This window comes from Callorhinus ursinus, unplaced genomic scaffold (genome assembly GCF_003265705.2).
Source record: "Callorhinus ursinus isolate GAN/ISIS: 27379988/994484 unplaced genomic scaffold, GSC_fseal_2.0 scaffold4, whole genome shotgun sequence".
In the NCBI taxonomy this organism is placed as follows: domain Eukaryota; kingdom Metazoa; phylum Chordata; class Mammalia; order Carnivora; family Otariidae; genus Callorhinus; species Callorhinus ursinus.
In genome coordinates, this window is record NW_027397066.1 from 35,162,372 (window position 1) to 35,183,079 (window position 20,708).

The 20,708-nt window shown below is 36.0% G+C and overlaps 1 protein-coding gene across 9 annotated transcripts in view; it reads left to right on the forward strand.

Moving 5' to 3' along the window:
• Positions 1–20,708, forward strand: part of LOC112835727 (glutaredoxin domain-containing cysteine-rich protein 1) — a 300,261-nt gene that overhangs the window by 4,062 nt on the left and 275,491 nt on the right. The window lies entirely within an intron of this gene.

Consider the following 20,708-nt stretch of genomic DNA (forward strand, 5'->3'; position numbering starts at 1 on the left):
AGAATGAATGAATGAACTGAAAACTATGTATACTGTGAATGATCTGGTTCCCTAAGATTGGACAGTGGACATCAGTAGAAGAATAGGTAGCATTCTATTTGAAGAGATAATAAGTCATGCCCTTCATAAACATATATGCTAGAATATATTACTTTGTCAGAATTATTTATGTGAAATAATTTAGAGCATATTTGCCATGAAGTACTTGAGATCAGAAAAATCTTATGAATACCATATTGGCTTTTGTCAGAATTAAGTGATGAAATTTTAAAAACAAACCGATTTCAACTAAAAGCTCTAAATCCGTTGTCACTGAATAATTCAGGCACTTATTCTTACTCATAATGATAAAATCAATACTTTCTCTCATGCCTGTGATTCATTTCTCATGACTGTATCATCATTCTCTGTTCAAACACCTTAGTAAGCTTTTAATTCAAAATTATAATGTCTTTAAACATTATTATCAACTTCATATACTTGGAATTTACAACTAAAAGTACAATGATTTTTTCTTCACTGTAATCGAAAATACTCTTGTTTAAATGAAACTAGAGTTTTAAAATGTGGATTTGTATTATATGAAAGGACTTTTAATAGAAATTTTAAATTCTATTGTCCATTATATTTAAAATAGCATCCAGTTCACAGTCTTTTAGGGAAAATGTTACTGAATATTTTACTAAGAAAGTAAATGAACATTCAAGGGAAAACAGTCCTAGTGTTGAGATCTTAAATTCATACCCTTATTTCAAACTGATAAGAGACTAATTAAATGGTAAGATTTTTACTTTAAAAGATTCTTTCCTATCATAGCCAGGAATTGAAAACTAGTACCTAATCAGAAGTGCTGTTTTTTTTCCCCAAAAGTTAACGAACAATGTTCCAATAATGCTGATCCTCTGTAAAATATTATTGTAATATACTCTGTGAACTTTATGGATAATACATTTAGCATGGTATTGTCATAGATTTTTGGCATTTTAAAAAGCAGCTTTATTGAGGTATAGCTGACATGCAATAAACTTCATCTGCTTAAAGTATAGAATTTGACAAGATTGGACATAGGTATGCACCTATGAGGCTATCACCACATTGATGATAATGAACATATATCTATCACTTCCAAAAGTTTCCTCTTGCCCCTTGGTATGGTTGTTCTGTATAACTTGAGATACTTTTTCTCCATGCATGCAATACAATTTATTGAGTACCCACCATGTTCTAGAAAACTGAGCTGAGTATTGGAGATTGAGGTAAAACAGCTAGGTTCCAGGCCCTTCCAGAACTTGTGACACTGATCAAATAATTGTGTAAATAAATATAAAATCAGAACTGTATGTCATACTCTAAGGAAAGGTAGTCTACACCTGTATATATTGATTGTACTATGAAGTATTTCTGGGCTTTCACATTATATCTAGAACTCTTCAAATTTGCTTCTGTGTGTGTTTGTCATAGATCTAAAACTGTACAAAAATTTTGTTTCTGCTGGATGCTATGGCTTTTATATTGAAAAAAGTATGATGTTTGTTATATGGAAAAGATAACCAGTGAAGGCAAGAAATTTTATTATAATTCATTTCTTTGGTGTTGCCCAGAAAGCCAATATTGGAAACAAAAGAAACACCCAAGGAAATCTCACTTTTTTTCTTGCCATGTCAATTAGGTGCGATTTCAGGGAGGAAAGATGACAATACTGAGGAAAAATTTATTGAAAGAGATGAAAATCTCAGAATTTTCATTAAAAATTGAGTAGAATAGTAAATGAGATGAATAATTAAAATTACCAAATATAATTTTATAATTCCATGACTTTTAATTGAGAAAGAATGCCAAACCTAAAAAAATAGTTTCCTGATTAATTGAAATAAGCCATAACTTTCAAATATAAAATATTTGCCAACTGCGTTTTGGCCTCTTAGATGATATATCCTCTGCTCAAGTTCATAATTCATTACAGTATTTAGCAAATTTATTGGAAAAATCACAGTTTTTTTTTTCCCTCGGATCCCAAAAAATCAGAAACAACATCTGCTGGAAAGAGGAATTATTTATCAGTGTAGTTTCTTGCCAACTTTGAACTCTGAGGAAATCCACTAACTGGAGAATGTGAATCAATCCAGGATTACATTTTAGTAATCCCAAAGAAAAGAAAGTGGGGGAACACTGTGAAGAAAAGATACAAAGGAAGTAAGCTCACTACAGATTCAAGGTTTGTGGGGCTGGAGATATTGGAAGTAGGAGCATAGTGAACTAGGGCTGAGTAGGAGAGCTGATGCTTGGACCTTTTGTATAGGTGGGCTTGCTTCTGCCAGACTTCGAATGTGGGCTCCTCTTCCCTGCCTGTATTGTCTTTTTTTTTTTTTTTATTTGGTTTTACTCTGAAAACTGACTGCAGCCTACTAAATTGGAATCTCTTTCCTCCCATTCCTGCAGCCATGCTGTTCTGACCCCTCTCATGCTTTCAGAAGCCATGTATCTTCGGAGATTGCTTCAATCTGTTGCCTGCATGGCCTCTCGGTTTTCAATTGACAAGGCTACTGACTCCTACTTAACTTTTTTCCCCTTCAACTTTACAGAAAGTTAATGTATATAAAATGCAGCCGTTTAAATGTACAAGGTGGTGGGTTTGACAAATGTATACACCCATGTATCTACCACCACAGTCAAGATGCAGCGTGGTCCCAATGCCCGTCGGCTTAATCTTATACCTACTTCTGGCTCCTGTTGGCTTCTGACTTGTTCTTGATGTACAATGAGAGTGCAGGAGGCAAAGGGAAACCTACAGGTTGGGAATTATTAATTAAATTTGAATAAGTACAGGAACCAAATGAAGGAGCACCATGCAAACCAGCAAAGGTGATGGAACACATGCACGAAGTGAAGGGGAGGCAGTGTAGACTCGGGGACACGATAGAATTGTATTTTAAAAAAGATTCTTGTGGTAATAGAATGTGGAGCATGAATTAGAAGCAGATACACCAAGTTGGAGATGCCAAAGATCTGTTCACTTAACAGAGGAAAAGGTGATTTTTTTTAAAAAAAACTTGAATATAGCATAAGGCATTTTTAGTAATACTTATGGGACTATAGAGAATAAAGGACATGTTTGTCTGAAAAAAATAGATAATCTTCTCTGTATAGTTATAGACATAGATAATGGCTATATTTGAACTTTTTGGATGTTGAGTCAATTTCTTACTGAATCAATTTCTGACATTTGAAGAGGGGAGATTGCCTTTGCTACTTTCTTTGAAAGATGCTATGTGAATGTTCTGTTTGAACATCTGCTTAATTAATGGAAGTGTTTTATTTATCTTTTAATGCTACTTATTGATATTTAAGAGACTTGTTGCAAGAATGCTCATTAGTAGTATTTATTAACATGTTAAAAATTGTGCCTCTATATGTCGTTTAGAAAAAGGTTCAACTGCACATAATAAAAAAACCCCAAAATAACAGTGGTTTATACAAGATTGAAGCTTATTTCTTGTCACATAAAAGAAGTCTGAAGATAGGCTGTCTACTGGCATCAGAGATGTGGGGTCTTCCCTTTCTGCTCTGTGATGCTAACAAGTGGTTTCCATCCTCAGGGTCATCTCAGGGTCCTGGGTAGCTTCTGTTGTGCCAGCCATAAAATCCACATTGAAGATGGGGAATGGAATAAGGATAAAAAGGGACCCCACCATGCTTTAAAGCATCCATTACTGAAATCTTACAGGAAAGTTATGTTCATATCTTATTAGCTAGAACTCAGTCACATGGCCATGGCTGAACAGGAGGCTGGGAAATTTAGTTTTTTATTCAGTTGGCAATGCACCTGGATAAAACTTGGCATTCTGTTACCAGTGAGGAAGAAGAGAATGGAGTTGAGGGTAGGCAGCCGACAATCTCTGCCACACTTTCGATTAAATCTCAGAAATCATTCTCAAGGTTGCATTATTAAAATCCTGGAGTTCTTCATGGACATCATAATGAAACTATGTCTTGTTCAAATTGTGTTTTTAAATATAAGAAAGAAGAGAAAGAGTTTGCTTCATTTTAGAAACAGGCTTGATGAAACAGGTTTTTAACAGCTGAGGCTTAACGGAAAATTTGTTAAATGATAATTGAAAATAATATTGAGTACAGAAGACAGGGAAATTAATTTAATGAAGCAGTAACGTAGTTATTAAGCTGACTTCCTGGTTAAAAACAAATAGAATCTTAGAGGTGAAAAAGAGACAAAGCAACGGGTGGAGTAGAAACATAGATCTTCTATTTCAGTTTTTTCCTGTGTTTAAACCAGAAAAGGGAAAGACAAAGAATTAGAGGTTTCTGAGGAGAGATGTTACATAATGGCATTTTGGGAACATCAGTCTGTCAGCTGTGCATAGACGGTACTTTGAGGGAAAAGGCCCACACCATGTTAGGAAGCCACTGTGGCCTTCGTGTCAATAGGAGTTTTCTGTGTTCTTGATGATGGCTTTTGGACCCTGGAGAAATTATCTAGAGCAAGTTTTATTTTTTAAAATTAATATTTAATATACTAAATACATATGTTAAAAATATAGTTCTTCCTCGAGCTTTAAAATTTAACTTGATCATTTTATTCTATTTAAAAATCTAGCACATTTTACGAATTACTTTTAAGGATGTGGTTGATTAATGTTTGATTCCATTCGTAAGCTAAAACTCCCTTAAACGTTTTAAACTACACTTATGAAGTTGAATTTTATTTTCTAAGTCACTTAGTCATTTGTGAGAACCTTTCCAGTATTTAAGTAACCATTTTAATAGGATAAATTTAGCCTATAAAATAACGCTTAGGCTTTCTTAAATTTTCTAAACCTGATGGATTTCAGCATAAAATCTTTGATATAAGTCAGTTTTCCAGTCCCATCAATTTAATTTGGAATCACAAACATGACATGTTTTGTAATGGGTCAAATTTTCTTGCTTATTTCTAAACTTTACTAAAAGATAGGTTTGACTTACTTGACTTATAGGTTTGACTTGATAAGCATATATATATATATATATATATATATATATATATATATATACTTAATTCTCCAAGTTTAAAGCTACTAATTCTCTTGGAAACCATTATGTCATCCAAACAATTTTAGGGTTAACATTAGAAGTGCTTCTGGAGGTTACATTTTAAATTAGCTGAAGCTGAATATTAGCCAGAGATATCATCTGGGACATCTGAGCTCTGGAACTACTGATACCCTTGAAATTTGTCTTACATCTTTGGCTGTCAATGGGCCTTAGTTCTGTAGATTCAAGTCCTCTGTTACCTCATACTTCTCTTCATATATGGAAATTTACACTTAGTCCATTTGATTGGTTTCAGCTAATTTATTACTGTATTATTCTACTTCAAATTATTTTCATATATTTTCCTGATAGTACTAGTGTGTATAGTTCTTAATGGTGTTGGATTGGGTTTTATTTATCGTCCAAGGCTTTTTCTAATCAGTTCCTTTTAATTTTAAGGTCTAAGCTTATAGTCGAGGGACCCTGAATGAGCGTGGTAGCAATTGGAATGGAAGCAAGGGAGAAATGGAGAGGTGTCCCAAAAGGAGAATTGAGAGCACATGTTAAGATTAGAGATGGATTCTTAGAAGAGTAAACATTGAACAAAGACCCCAGAGGTAAGGTGGAGACTGGCAGTTCCAAATCCTCACTCCGTAAGCCATTCCCCCTACAACTCCCCTGCAGTTCTTGTGGTGAGATGGTGATATGCTCTCCCACTGACCTCTATGAGAACTCACACCCTAGAATATTAATCTAGGCTAAGGTATAGAAAAGCTTTAATTCCAGAGTTTCTCCTGGGTCTTTTGGTAGCCATAACTTGGCAAGCAAGGACAGATAACTGTTGTTTGAAGCAATGGATTTTTGTTCCTCACCAACAGACCCTCTCTGTGTTTAGGAAACTGGAGGATGAATATGAGAGCAGTAGCTGGAATGCACATTAATAATGACAAGTGTGGTCTTCTTGCTGAAAGAGGGACTGTGTGAAGATTATTCAAGTTTTAGGGACTCTCTCTTCTTCAGTATGAACCTATTCTGTGTTGTCTCAGAAAATCACTCCTTGTTCTTAGGGTGTGTGTGTGTGAGAAAAAGAGGGATGCACAAATTTGATACAGTTTTTATTTTTTAATTGAGCAGGAAGAATGAGGAGGCATGTTGTTGCCTCGCACCAATGGAAGGATGTCCCACTGGGCAGGTCCTTAAAGTACCACCATTCATCCATTTACAACCCTCACTATTTCATTCTGGACTGAGTTACTCAGTATTGGGGAAATAGGCTTCTAAGTCCAGTGTATTGCACTGGTTTCAAGAGAATGGGGGTTTCCCTAAGTAGAAATGGAAGTTGGCACTGAAGGTTTAAGCATTTGGGAGAGAAAAGAAAGGACAGTGGGACCGGGAAGCAAGTCTAGAAACTACAGTATTCCCTCAAAGAGATTCCCTGTGAATGGATTAAGCTATTTTTTTTTTCCTTTCCCCTTGGACTATGGAAACTATAGTTATCTTCATGTTTTATATTACAAATTTTATACATAATTTTGATGTTTGAGATTTATAGAAAGCTGTTAAAATATAACAAAGAACATTTTACCATATTTGCTTTATTCTCTGTATTGTTTTTCTGAATAGTTTGAGAGTAATTTGCTGACATGATACTCCTTTCTCCTAAGTAATTCAGTGTGTAGTTCTTCAAATAAGTGTATTCTTTTACATAACCGCAACACAATGATTAAAATCAGGAGTTTAATGTTAAAATGATACTGGTCTCTAATCCCTAGACCTTTTTCAGATTTGAACATTTGTCCCAATAACGTTCACTCTCCAGAGTGTTGCCTTCAGTTGTCGCGTTCCTTCTGTCTTCTGTAACCTGGACCAGTTCTTCAGTCTTTGTATTTCATGTATCTTCATGACCTTGATATTTTTGAAGAGTAGAAGCCAGTTGTTTTGTGCAATATCCTTCCATCTGGGTGTGTCTGAAGCCTCCTTGTGGTTTTGGCAAGATTATCGCAGAAGTGAGGCTGTGTTATTCTCAGCGCATCTATCAGGAGGCGCACGATGCAGACTCCCCAATACTGTCGATGTTAACTTTGATCCCCTGGTTAAGGTGAAGACTGCTGGGTTGCTCCGCTGTAAGCTTGCGCTTTATCCTTTTGTAATTAGTAGTATCTGGTGGGGAGACCAGTTTTACATTTTTTAAAACATTTTTATACATCGTACAGTGTCATTCTACTCTGCATATTTGGAAAGGAAGTTTTGTTGGTTTGTTTCTTTTTTTTTTTTTTCCAGATCGACTCCTTAGTTGTCCTCAGATGTGCCATGGGGACACAGGCTTACACCTCTGGTCAGCCTGTCCACACTGCCTTGGCGGAGGGCTGAGGGGTGGGAGAGAGAGTCCACAATGCCCTTCGCTCCCCCATGTCTTCAGTTCCCAGAACCCAGCTGTAAAAACAACATGAAATGTACTTTGTTAAGAGCTTTGGGAGTCTCTGAAAAGGATTATATCAAATGGAAAATAAGAGGATATTTCTTTTTTGCTCTATGACATGTAAGAAAGCGTTTTCTGCTGAGTAATTTTCTGAATACCTTTCTTACAAAAGACACTGAGGCAATTTGTTCTGTAGACCTTATGTATTCCTCCTCTTCTGTTATGTAGGAAGCTTTGTTCCTGCATGAGATCAAAGTCACTGACCTTAAAAAGTACTACTCTCATACCTAAAAATTAATAATAATAGGTTAATATTATTACACATCCAGTAGAGGCTCAGAATTCTTTCACTTTCAGCAATTCTTTGCAGATAAATTGAATATAAAGCTAGGGAAAATGTGCTCATTATGCTCAATGTTAGCATAATGAACAGTCATGGTGAAAGGAAACATTTTACTCTGACCTACAAGAAATCTTGTTGCTTCTGGTTTTCCTTTACAGATTAGATAGTGTGAAAATTTATAGGGTAAAACATGGGTATTTCCTTTTCAGTGTCTGTCTCCATAACATATGAGATAAGATGTTGAGGGAATGTGTGTGTGTGTGAGACATGAGATGCCACTTTCAGTGAGAGGTAATAAAAGGAATAGCATGCTTATTGAAATTTCCATTTGGCCAAAAACCTGCTGCAGTGAATATTTCATTCTAAATAATAGGAGGATCTCACATTCTCTCCATTTCACTTCGGATTGTTTTCTGGCATTGGGAAATAAATAGGGAGACTTGTTTTTGTTTTTGTTTTCTCTTTCCACAACACAGTATGTCTTGGAACTACTGGCAATTGAGAGCGTTGAAACAGAGAGTGAATTACTTGGATTGGTTACCTTGAAGAAGCCTAAAGAACTTGGCAGGCATTCAAAAACCAGAGAGATTGCACCAGTTAAGGGTAAAATTGATCTGCCTTGCAGGTTTCTGTCCAAACAACTGCCTCCTTGTGTTGCAGCTTTGGCGTCTGATCTCTCTTGTTTGGAACACCGAGAAGTTTTGAAAGCCCTGACAAATACCCAGTAAAATCTGCCAGCCAAGGTCAAGGAAGCCGCTTCCTTCCATCCAGACACAGGCACCTAGGCAGCTTGCTTAGGCATGTAGAGTGCATCTTGGAGCAATGCAGCCTGTTCCCCTTGAGCTCTGTTCTCTTATTTTCTCTTAGTACATTCAACTGCCTGAGCTTCTGACTCAGACTGCAGAGATACTGTTGCTGCTGGAGGGTAATAGTTTGTTCTGTTATCCTGGAATGCCCTTGCACTGAGAAAATTAGAAGCTGGGGAATTTTCCCACTGTATGCATTATTCACTAGCTCTTCCTGCCTCTGATTCTTCCTGCTATTTTAGAGAGAACAGCCATCCCACTTTGCAGGCTACCAGCTTACCTGTGGGATCAGTTGGGTGCATTGAATGCATACAGAAGAGATGCTTCTAGAGCAGGTAGCAGAAAGAAGGATAGAATGTTTTGTTTTTCTGACCCCTCAGAGAAGGAGATATTCCACATAAGTGTATTTTCTAGGTAACTGAAACTTCTGCCTTAAACATTAAAATTTGTTTTTAACTTTGAGAAGCAGTATAGTATAGTGGTTAAGCACATAGACTTTGAGGCAGATTAGCTGTATTTAAATCCTGACTCTACCATTTTCTAGCTTTGTAACTTTCAGCACTGTACTTAACCTCTCCTACCTCAGTTTCCTCATCAGTAAAGTGGGGGTAATGATAGACTCTGTAGAGTTATTGTTGTTGTTGTTTTTAATTTTAGAGAGAGAGGGGGAAAGAGTGAGAGAGCGCATGCCTACGCCAAGCAAGGAGGGGGCAGAGGGAGAGGGAGAGGGAAAGGGAAGTAATCTCAAGCAGACTCCACACTGAGCCCGGAGCCCTGACATGGGGCGCTATTCCACAACTTTGAGATCAGGACCTGAGCTGATGCTCAACCAATTGAGCCACCCAGGCACCCCAAGACTCTGTAAAGTTATTGTAAGAATTAAAGAGGATTAGATGAATTAATAGATGTAAAGCATTTAAAACAGTGCTAAATTTGTTTGAGTCCTAGAAGAGTTATTATTAATTCAACCATTCATATGCAAATATTGCTAGTAATTGTACCTACCTTCTTGTTTTGTTTTATAAAATACATTGAATGTTGAGTACCTGGTGCCTTCCTACCCAGAGAAATTAACATAGTCATGTCTTCAGGCTGTGCGATGATGATGTCCTTGGTGAAATGATAGTTAATATTGTTTAATGAGTGGGTTTTGTGACTGTTATTGGTAATCCCTACAAGAAACCTCTAAGATAAGTACACTTATAAATAGGTTGAGGGGATTTCAGTACTTGCCCAGTTTCACACCACCAGACGTAAAGATCTGAGATGCAAATCTAGAGACTGCATGACTTCAGAGCTGGTGCTCTTGGTCACCTCACCACACTTCCTGGTGGCTAGGGCTTCTTGTCCCCGCGCCGGTGGTTCTCAAATGTGAGCATGCATTAGAATCTCCTGAAGGCCTTGTGTTAGAACACTCGCTAGATTGCTGGCCTCCCCGCCCAGAGCTTCAGATTCAATAGTTCTGGCGTGAAGGCTGAGTGCTTGGTGCTAGGTTGCTAGGTGCTGTTGATGCTGCTGGCCCAGAGATTACGCTTTGAAAACTGCTATCCTGCACGGAGTGACTCCAGACTATTACTATTTTTTTTTTTAATGGTCCCATTACTGTTAGCTGCCACTTGAAGCTAGCCCTGTGTTCTTTTGCTCTCAAGCCTTATTATACACACATTAAGCTGTTTTAAAACTCTCAGCAGCTCACCTCCAATGGTGTTGAATGAGTGGATTTTATGGCAGCACCAGCCATTTGGAGGTTCCTTTTCTCTTGCTGCCCAGTTCCCTGGAGCATCTGGTTCATTAACTCTGCAAGGAGCTTGACTTACTTCTTTGCATATTGCTTCTTTTTATTTTAATTTAAGGAAAATGTTGAGGAACAAAGCTTAATAGATGTAAAATTTCCATCACGTGCCACCTTTCTCTCCTCCACGTCAAAGGCTTCACCCCCATCAGAGGATATTCTCTGACGCAGCATAGAACAATCAAGCACACGGCAGACTTGGGTTTTTAGCCTCTTCAACTCAGGAGTCTTCTTGCTCCAAGGACCTGGTGTTTTTGTATCTACCTTTTTGTTTTCTCTCTGTTTCTTTGAGTCTAGTTTTAGCTTTTATCCATATAGTTCTAATCCTGTGGAAGCCATGGAATGGTCGCAAAATTAGGTGGAGCAAGATTTTGTTCTTGGTAGAACTTTTTTCTTTTATGATGACAGAGTAGATCCTTGATCCCTGGGCTGCTTCTCCTTAGCTTAACGGCATGAGAGGCGGGAAGCTCACAAGTCTAGCCTCCTCCGAAGGGATGGGTTCCTCATGCTGTTAAAGTATATATATTTTTGGGTGCACTTCTGTGAGAAATTGTGTCATAATAGGGAACAATGTTGACTCACTTGTTTCCTGGTCTCATGTTTATCTTTTGCATTGCTTTTTTGGCTGCTTAGTAGTAAACTGAAGTAAACACAACCTTAGCTGTAGCCTAAGTCATCATTTTAGACCATACTTTGTGCTCTGGATAATTTATGTTCCCTTACATTTACCTTTACCTCATAAGCCCATATTTTAATTTCTATATTGCTAAATACTTTTAATATAGGCCCCTTCTACATTGCTGTATGGCAGTCATCTGCAAGCCCCCTCTGTACCCACCTCTGAACTTCATGCTGAAAGAGGAAAGTAATATTTATTTGCTTGAACCCCTCTAAATTGAGATTTCTATTACTTTTTAACTGAATACATTCCTTAGTTGATTTTCTCATAGCGTCAGAATTCTGTAAGGTAGGACTTTTCTAGAGTTGGTTAATTCAGTGGCTCAAAAAAAGTCATCAGAATCCAAGGGCCTTTCCATCTTTTCTATTTCTTCCATTCCCCTCATGACAGCAGATTACCTCATGGTTGCTTTCTGACGGCAGCAGCACCAGGCATCACATACTTACATATCAATATCAAGAGGAAGGGAAAAAAGAAATCTTTCTATCTTGGGTCTCTTTTTAAGAAAAGGGAAACATTTCCCCCAAAGTCCCTCAGCAGACTTCTCCCATGTCTCATTGGGTCACATGCTATGCCAAACCAAATGTTTGCCAAGAGGCATAAAACAACTATGAATGGCTCCAGTCAATTGGGAGTCACCTGCTAGGGAGGGAGATGGGTCTTGTCTTCCCTGAAGGAAATAGCTACATGGAGAGCAACTAATAAAATCAAGGTTCTGTTAGAAAGAAGAAGATGAGTTGCTGGTATAGCAATTCACAGTGTCTACCACTGAAGTATGATTGGTCTCTTTGGCCTGAGTCACTTTCATGAATTTTTTGGACCGCTTAGGAGAGAGTGGTCCTAAGGGAGATTTTGGATATTCTGATAATCTGATATACAGGAACCAAAACTAGTTTTTATTTGGACAAGTTAATTTAATTGGGAAATGAATATTATATAATCATAAGAATAATACAGGGTGATGAACTCCAGCCTAAGAGAGATAAAGGTATAGTTAAAAAAGGAATTTTGTTTTTAAAATAATATTAAAGATATGCTATGAAACAGCCCATACAGAGGACTTACTTTCACTTTACGTTTGAATAACTTGAGCTCTTTGGAGAATAATTCCATTCTAAGGCAGGTACATTGATACAAATACCTGAAAATGAGAAGCTGTAAAGAGTGAAAGTGGGCTAGTGTGACTTCCTAGTTGTTGTTTATTTTTTTAAGGTAATACTGTTTACAGTTTATTTTTTTATTATTTTTTTACTTAATTTTTTTATTATGTTATGTTAATCACCGTACATTACATCATTAGTTTTTGATGTAGTGTTGCATGATTCATTGTTTGTGATAACACCCAGTGCTCCATGCAGAACGTGCCCTCTTTAATACCCATCACCAGGCTAACCCATTCCCCTACCCCCCTCCCCTCTAGAACCCTCAGTTTGTTTCTCAGAGTCCATAGTCTCTCATGTTGTTGTTTATTTTTGAGGTGAAGGTTTGAGATGCTTCTTCATTTTTGCAGAATGTTGCTGAGAAATTTGGTCTCAGTTCTCAGATTTGTTCCTAGCAGGAACTCACGAGCTTTAGGGGTTTGTTATGATGAATGGAATCTGGCAACCTCAGAACCATAACGGCTGTCCAGCTTCAAAAAAAACAGAGAGAAGGACCCTGCAGTTTTGTGATTAGAAGATAACTTTTACAAAATATTTATAAATGAGTAGGACTAGGAAAATAGAACATGAATAAATCAGGTAGATCTATCTGAGCAAAATTACAAACCAGACAATAATAAATGATGTATGTTTATTTTGGAGACATCAACTTGAAAAAAAATAGGCATGTTGCATCCAGCTATCAAGACAGAATTAACAATAATTTTTGCCTCATAAAGAGATGATTTTTTTCCATCGTTAGTGGTTTGTGGTAGCAGTCTGTATAACTTCCTTAAAGATCTGCATTGGCATATTCAGTATAAGATGTGTCCTTTCCCATTAGTATGTACCTATAGAACTTAGGAATGCTTTGTCCTTTCCAAAACTCATTTTCTTATTTTTCAGTTCTTGTCAGATGGCCAGGCAGCTACAAAATGATTTAATATTCTAGAATAGCACAACTCTTAAAGGGATATTTACCTATATTTTACTTCACATTTTATAATTTTATTTTACAAATTTTAGTATGAGCTTTTAATTTTAATCCATAGCAGTGAAAGAGCAAATCAGATTTGATTCTGTCACAAAGTATTTGGGCAGGAAAAGGCCCTCTTGTTTGCCCCATTTATAGATAGCCACAGTTACTTTAAGCATCTTCCATGAGGCACCCTACTCCCTGGCAACCTGATGGCAGGACATCATAATTCTTTTCTAATCATATATGTATACACATATATGTGTGTATATGTATATATACACACATATATGTATATATGTCTATAATCCTAAATATGTGTGTGTGTATATATGTGTGTGTATATGTGTGTGTGTATGTGTGTGTATGTGTGTGTATGTGTGTGTGTATGTGTGTGTATATGTGTGTGTGTGTGTGTGTATATGTGTGTGTGTGTATGTGTGTGTATATATATATGTGTGTGTATATGTGTGTGTGTATGTGTGTGTATATATATGTGTGTGTATGTGTGTGTATATGTGTGTGTGTATGTGTGTGTGTGTGTGTGTGTGTGTGACTTGAGGCAAGATATTTAGGCTCTCTGTGTCTCAGTTTCCTTACCTATAAAATGGGAGCTAAGAATATTATTTATCCCTCACAGTAGTTATGAAGATTAGATTAGTTAGTATAGGTAAAGTCCTTAGAACAGTGCCTGGCCTAATAAGCACTCAATAAACACTAGCTAATATTATCCCAATAATTATTTAGAAAACATATTAAAAACACAATTCTCAATACTGACAAAAGCTATTAGATGGCTGGTGTATGTCAAAGATCGTTATGTAGAAAATTATAGAACATTAAAAAATGTTTTATATTAGATATTTTATATGTGTTAAATGTTAAGACCTGAAAATGGAGAAATGTTATGTTCATAGATTCCAAGAATCCCATATCATAATGAAGTAAAATCCCCTAAATTAAATTATAAATTAATTCATTTGCAGGCAAAATACCAATGAGGTTTGTTTTTCTATTCTTATTTTTTTGTCATGATATTTGGTGAACTGATCCAAAAACTTACATGGAAGAGTAAAGATGCAAGAATAACCAAGGTGAAGAACAAAACTGGGGATATTGCCTTACTAGGTATCAATATTCCTTATAAAGCTATAGTAATTAAACAGTGTGTTATTGGCCAGGGATAAACTAAAAGGCCAGTGGTATAGAAAAGGGAAACTAGGAGACACTAACATAAATGGAAAATTATATCTAAAAAATGTAGGGGCACCTGGCTGGCTCAGTCAGAAGAGCATGTGACTCTTGATCTCAGGGTCATGAGTTCAAGCTCCATGTTGAGTATAGAGCTTACTTAAATAAATAAATATTTTAAAAAATAAAAAAAATTACAAATCAGTGCATGATGGATAGATAAACAATTGGCTATCCATATTTAAAAATTAAAATATTTCTCTATTCAAACTCTATAAGAAAGAGTAAAGGTAAATAGAAGATCTAAATATAAATGTGTTTTTAGAAAGAACTGAAAGTATACAGCTCAAGGTCATGATAATGAGATGGGGTGTGGGCAGGAGAGTAAAATGGAACTAGAAAAGTTAAAGTGGACTTTGGTTATATCTGGATGGATTTCTTTTTCTAGAAGCCTGGGTCACACCCATGGATAGCTGGAGCATGGATATTTGCTGTCTCAGTCATTGTATTTTTTGTTTTCAAAATTTCACAAAATCAAAATGTAAAAAAAAAAGAAAATGACAACTCTGCAATTGATGAAGACGTTTTATTTTTAGGACACTCACACAAAAAGATTTGGAGTACCCTGCACATATCATGTCAGCATTTATATCAGAAACGGCTGGGCCACCATGGATCTGAGTGGGATCTTCAAGTAGACAATTAGATAGTTAGAGCAGAGGATCTGGACTCGGGTCAAAATAGAAGCATTGGTCTTGTTAAAGGAATTCATGCAAATGCTGTCATCAGATTGTCTGCTTTCGTTTATTCAATCTGTTGAACACATATTTATTGAGTCCCTAACATATGTTAGACATGAGGCTAAGCCCTGAGGATTCAACAGTACAGGACAAGAGCCCTCATTTGAAGATTAATCTCTAGTGGGAAAGGCATACTTTAAGAATTACTTAGATACATATATCACGACAAAATTTGATTTTGCTATAAAAGAAAACTAGTTATACTTGTGTGTGATTTAGAATTTTCTATATTTATCATCAAATTAATTGAAGAAAATGCTTTACAGTTGAAATTAGTTCTTCGGCAGTTATCGATTTATTGCATCTAATCTCCAATTCCAGCCATCATAATCCTATATACAATTGTGAGTAAAATGTGCTGCATGTTTTCTGAGATAGTTTGTGGTTTGTCGAAAAGGAGGACAATCCTTTTCCCAATACTTTGTTCTAGAGTTAAAACAAAGTCCCTGTAGTAGGTTGACTAATGACCCCCCAAAGATACCCAGATCCTAATCCCTGGAACCTGTGAATGTAATCTTATTTGGAAATAGGCTCTTTGCAGATGTAATCAAGTTAAAATGAGATTATCCTGGATTGGAGTGGGCCCTAAATACAGTTTGACTGGTATCCCTATAAGAAAAGGGACATTTGCACAGGAATTTCTCAAAACACTTGGAAACTAAACAACACGTGCTAATTAAACAACACACTCCTAAATAATCATAAAGGAAGTCTCAAAGGAAATGACAAAAGTAAATTGAACTGAATGCAAGTGAAGATGCAATACATAAAAACGTTTGGGGCATGGCTACTTAGAGATTTATAGCACTGATCGCACATGTTGGAAGCAAGGAAAAGTCTCGATAATCTAAGCTCTCACCTAAAGAACCTAGGAAAAGAAGAGCAAAATAAACCCAAGTCAAATAGAAAGAAGGAAACAACATGGGATGTAATTGAAAATAGACAAAGATGGGGCACCTAGGTGCTCAGCAGGTCATGATCTCAGGGTTGTGAGATCGAGCCCCAAGTGGGGCTCCGTGCTGGACATGGAGTCTGTTTAAGATTCTCTCTCTTCCTCTCCCTCTGCCACCTCAACACCCCTTTGCACTCTCTCTCTCTCTCAAAAAAAAAAGACAATTAAAATCAATGAAACAAAGAGCTTGAGCTTTGAAAAGATCAATAAAATTGATAACCCTCCAGCAAGACTTTAACCAAAGTTAAAAAGTGAGGACACAAATAACCAATATCAGAAAGGAAGACGATATCACCACAGACCAAGCAGATATCAAAATGATAATAGAATACTATAAATAATTGTACATACATAAATTTGACAACTTAGATGAAATGGACCAATTTCTCAAAAAATACAAATCACCACACTCATGAAATAATTTGAATAGTCCTATTACTATTAAATGAATTGAATTTGTAATGAAAAACATTCCCCCCAAAGAAATCTTGAAACCCAGATGGTTGCACTGGAGAATTCTAACCATTTAAAGAAAAATTAATACTAATTTTACATCATCTCTCCTAGAAAATAGAAGAGAGGGAACACTTCTCAATTCATTATGAAGCTAATATTACCCCGATACCAAAATCAGGCAAAGACCATACAAAGAAAGGAAACCATATACAGTGTTCCTCATGAATGTAGATGTAGAAATCCATAACAAATATTAGCCAATAGAATTCATCAATATATAAAAAAATTACATTCCGTGATCAAGTGGGGTTTATTCCAGGATGCAACCCATGAATTTTTTTTAAGGATATGAAAATAGAATAATTTCATAACTAAATATAAGACTGTGGAAAATTTTTGTATTTATTTCCTTTAAACACAGAAAGTGTTCAATAGAGCCATAAAATACACCATGCTGTTTAGTTACTGTGTGAGCTGCATGCACCCAGGAATATAATCTATGGCATTGATTCTATTTTCTTTTCCTCATTATACAGTTTCACCTAAGACAAACTTAATAGCAATTTTGTGTGTGATTTTTTTTCATAAATAGCATTTATAAAAGAAATGTAACTACAACATTATTTTCAAAATGAAAACCTAAAATCACTGCATTGCTTTATTGATATGAACATTTTGGCTTTTTAAAAGATCATTTCTTAGTAAATGATTACACTTAAAAATATAACTTTAGTTAAATCATCGACTCTATTGAACACCAAGTAATCAAGCATTGTCAGTTTTAAAAGGCCATTAAATCAAAGCAGTCTTTTTCCTATTCCTTCTTTGAAACAAGTAATGAAAATGCAAGTACAGGGGCACCTGGGTGGCTCAGTCATTAATCGTCTGCCTTCGGCTCAGGTCATGGTCCCAGGGTCCTGGGATCGAGCCCCGCATCGGGCTCCCTGCTCTGCTGGAAGCCTGCTTCTCCCTCTCCCACTCCCCCTGCTTGTGTTCCCTCTCTTGCTGTGTCTCTCTTTGTCAAATAAATAAAATCTTAAAAAAAACAAAAAAGAAAATGGAAGGACATGCAGTGTACTTTTGTCTAATGTGAAATTAATAAATCACTAGAAAACTATTTTTAGTGTTCTACAGAGAGTCTTATTGTGATCAAGATCAAAGCAGCTTCATGGCTTCTTAGCATGTAATGTGCCAGTACCATGCATCAGCTTTATTTTTCCATGTATCTGTAAAGACTTTATTTCTAGAAGTTTCTATGTTCCTTGTGACGAGGTTACCTAGAATAAATCCCAATGACTTGACCAGATAAAGACACAGTTTACACAGCTGAATATTACCAAATTTTCAATGGTAGAAAGTATAAATGAAAATAGAATAACCAAATCAATAATGACAGAAGCAAAAACAACAACAACAAAAAACAAAAATTACATTTATCAAGGCCAGGGTTACTCATTATAACTTTTTTCTGGAGATGAGTACAATATTGGTAGGCAAGAACACGTAATAGTTTAATGTGTTTAATATTCCTTTGTGTAAAACTATTGGCATTCATATTCATAGGACCACTGTGGTTTTTATTTATTTATTTATTTATTTTATTATTATTATTTTTTATTGTTATGTTAATCACCATACATTACATCATTAGTTTTTGATGTAGTGTTCCATGATTCATTGTTTGCATATAACACCTAGTGCTCCATGCAGTATGTACCCTCTTTAATACCCATCACCAGGCTAACCCATCCCTCCACCCCCCTCCCCTCTAGAACCCTCAGTTTGTTTCTCAGAGTCCATAGTCTCTAATGTCATCTCCCCCTCCGATTTCCTCCCTTCATTTTTCCCCTCCTGCTATCTTCTTTTTTTTCTTTTTAGCATATAATGTATTATTTGTTTCAGAGGTACAGGTCTGTGATTCAACAGTCTTACACATTGTGGTTTTTATTTTTATGAAGGCCAAGTAGCAAGCACATTTGTAACATGAAAGATTTGTATTCAGTTCCCTTTATGTAGAAGCAACCTACTGCACCAAACTTATTAATTTATTCTCAACTGATACATAAATGATTGAGCTAATCTTGATTTACCAACTAAATGGAATATGAGCTCTCAACAAGCAAAATTTATTGATTTTTACATTTACATTTTACATTATATACTTCTACCCAGCTTCTGAAAGATACAAAGAGGAAATTACAGCTTTTGTGGTTTCTTAAGGAATTAGTATAATCTAGTTGGTCCTAAACTGCAGAACAGGAATTAAACTTTTAAGATTTCTTTTGTGCTGGTTTACCTGTGGCTACCTTATAAGAAGAACATGCTTTTTTGATTCATATTTATACTTTCAGATGTTGATCCATCCCCTTCCTTCCTTGATTTGGTCTTTTCATTTAAAAAGATATCTTTCATGAATGATTGAATTGTTAGAATCATGCGTTCATTTGCTCTTTTTCTCGTATTACAGACTTTTTCCAGAAAATGGTATTATGAGATTCCTGGCAAATGATTGGATTGGCAAATAATTCAGGCAGATGTGAAAATATATATCAATAGCAAGTTGGAAAAATTCAGTGTATATAATGATACCAGATAGTAGTAAGGGTGTGGGAGAAGATGAAATCACGTCCATGTTGGTTGAAGTGTAAATTGGTTTGATGACTTTGGAGAGCAATTTGGGAGTACTTTGTAAAGCTGAAGATTCATCAGCCTTGCCAAGATACTTCTCTACCCTAGAAAAACCCAGGCACTTGTACACAGGGAGATTATCTGAGCAAGTTTGTAATACAGGAAATAATCCACTTAACAGTGAATAAACACATAAACCATGGTTTATTCAAACAATTAGTATGCAGGATTTATAATGAATGGTCCAGCCCTACATGAATAGATAGTTAATTTAAAAAATGCAATGCTGAGTAAACAAAAATCAGTTGTAAAGGATACTTAAAGTATAATTTATATAAAATTTAGAAATAGTACTATTTATGGATTCTACATACATAATAAAAGTAGAAAAACATCGTGAATATAATACACACCAACGTTAGGATAGTGGTTACTGCTGAGGAATGAAATGGCAGGTTGAGGATATAGATGTATCTATAACATTTCATTTTTTAGAAAGCAAAGTGAGAGAATTGAAGTAAAGAAAGCAATGTTTTAACACATGTTAAACTTGGTAATTTAGCATTGTTTCATTTACAGGTGTCTTTCCCATTGCCTTTTGTACTCTTATGTGTTTAAATGGTTTCATGGTTAAAAAGAAAAATAATTTCTAATTACCCACTGTAAAGGGCTGAGTTCAACCAGGTGAATGTACTCCCATAGGGATAACTTCGAAGTAAGAGAATTAAAGAGGTTTTCTCTTAAGCTGGCCAAGGAAGTAGCAAGAAGAATAATTTGTCAAGGAATGAACTTTGAAAATAGACCAGGATACATTGTGATTTTCATGGGAAATTATTCTGATACAGTCTTCTTTTAAAAAATCTTGAGGAATTAACTTCAGTGCTTATATTTTCTCAGCAATAAAAAATAATGATAATCATAACATTTAATAAGCACTTACTGTATTCAGATTCTGCTAAATTATTTATTTTCTCATCAAATTCTCACAGTGTCTCTGTGAAGTAGGTATTATTATAAACCACTTTGGAAGATGGGCTAAGTACTTTCCCCATTTACATAGCACTAGTGTGTCTGGGCCATCCCCTTTGAATCTTCTGTTTTTTTTTTTTAAAGATTTTATTTATTTATTTATTTGACAAAGAGTGAGAGCAGGAACACAAGCAGGGGGAGTGGGAGAGGGAGAAGCAGGGGGAGTGGGAGAGGGAGAAGCAGGCTTCCCGCGGAGCATGGAGCCCGATGTGGGGTTCGATCCCAGGACCCTGGGATCATGACCTGAGCCGAAGGCAGACGCTTAACGACTGAGCCACCCAGGCACCCCTGAATATTCTATTTAACAGTCTTTTTATTTCAGTGTTAGGACCTCAAAAATAATATTTTGAATATGTAAATGTAAGTTTATGTTAACAGGCATCTGTCTGAATGGAAAAGACGTGCCTACGTCTTTATTATCCTCCAGCTCAAAAATTTTGTGTTTGTATAGTTAGATTGATTAGATACTA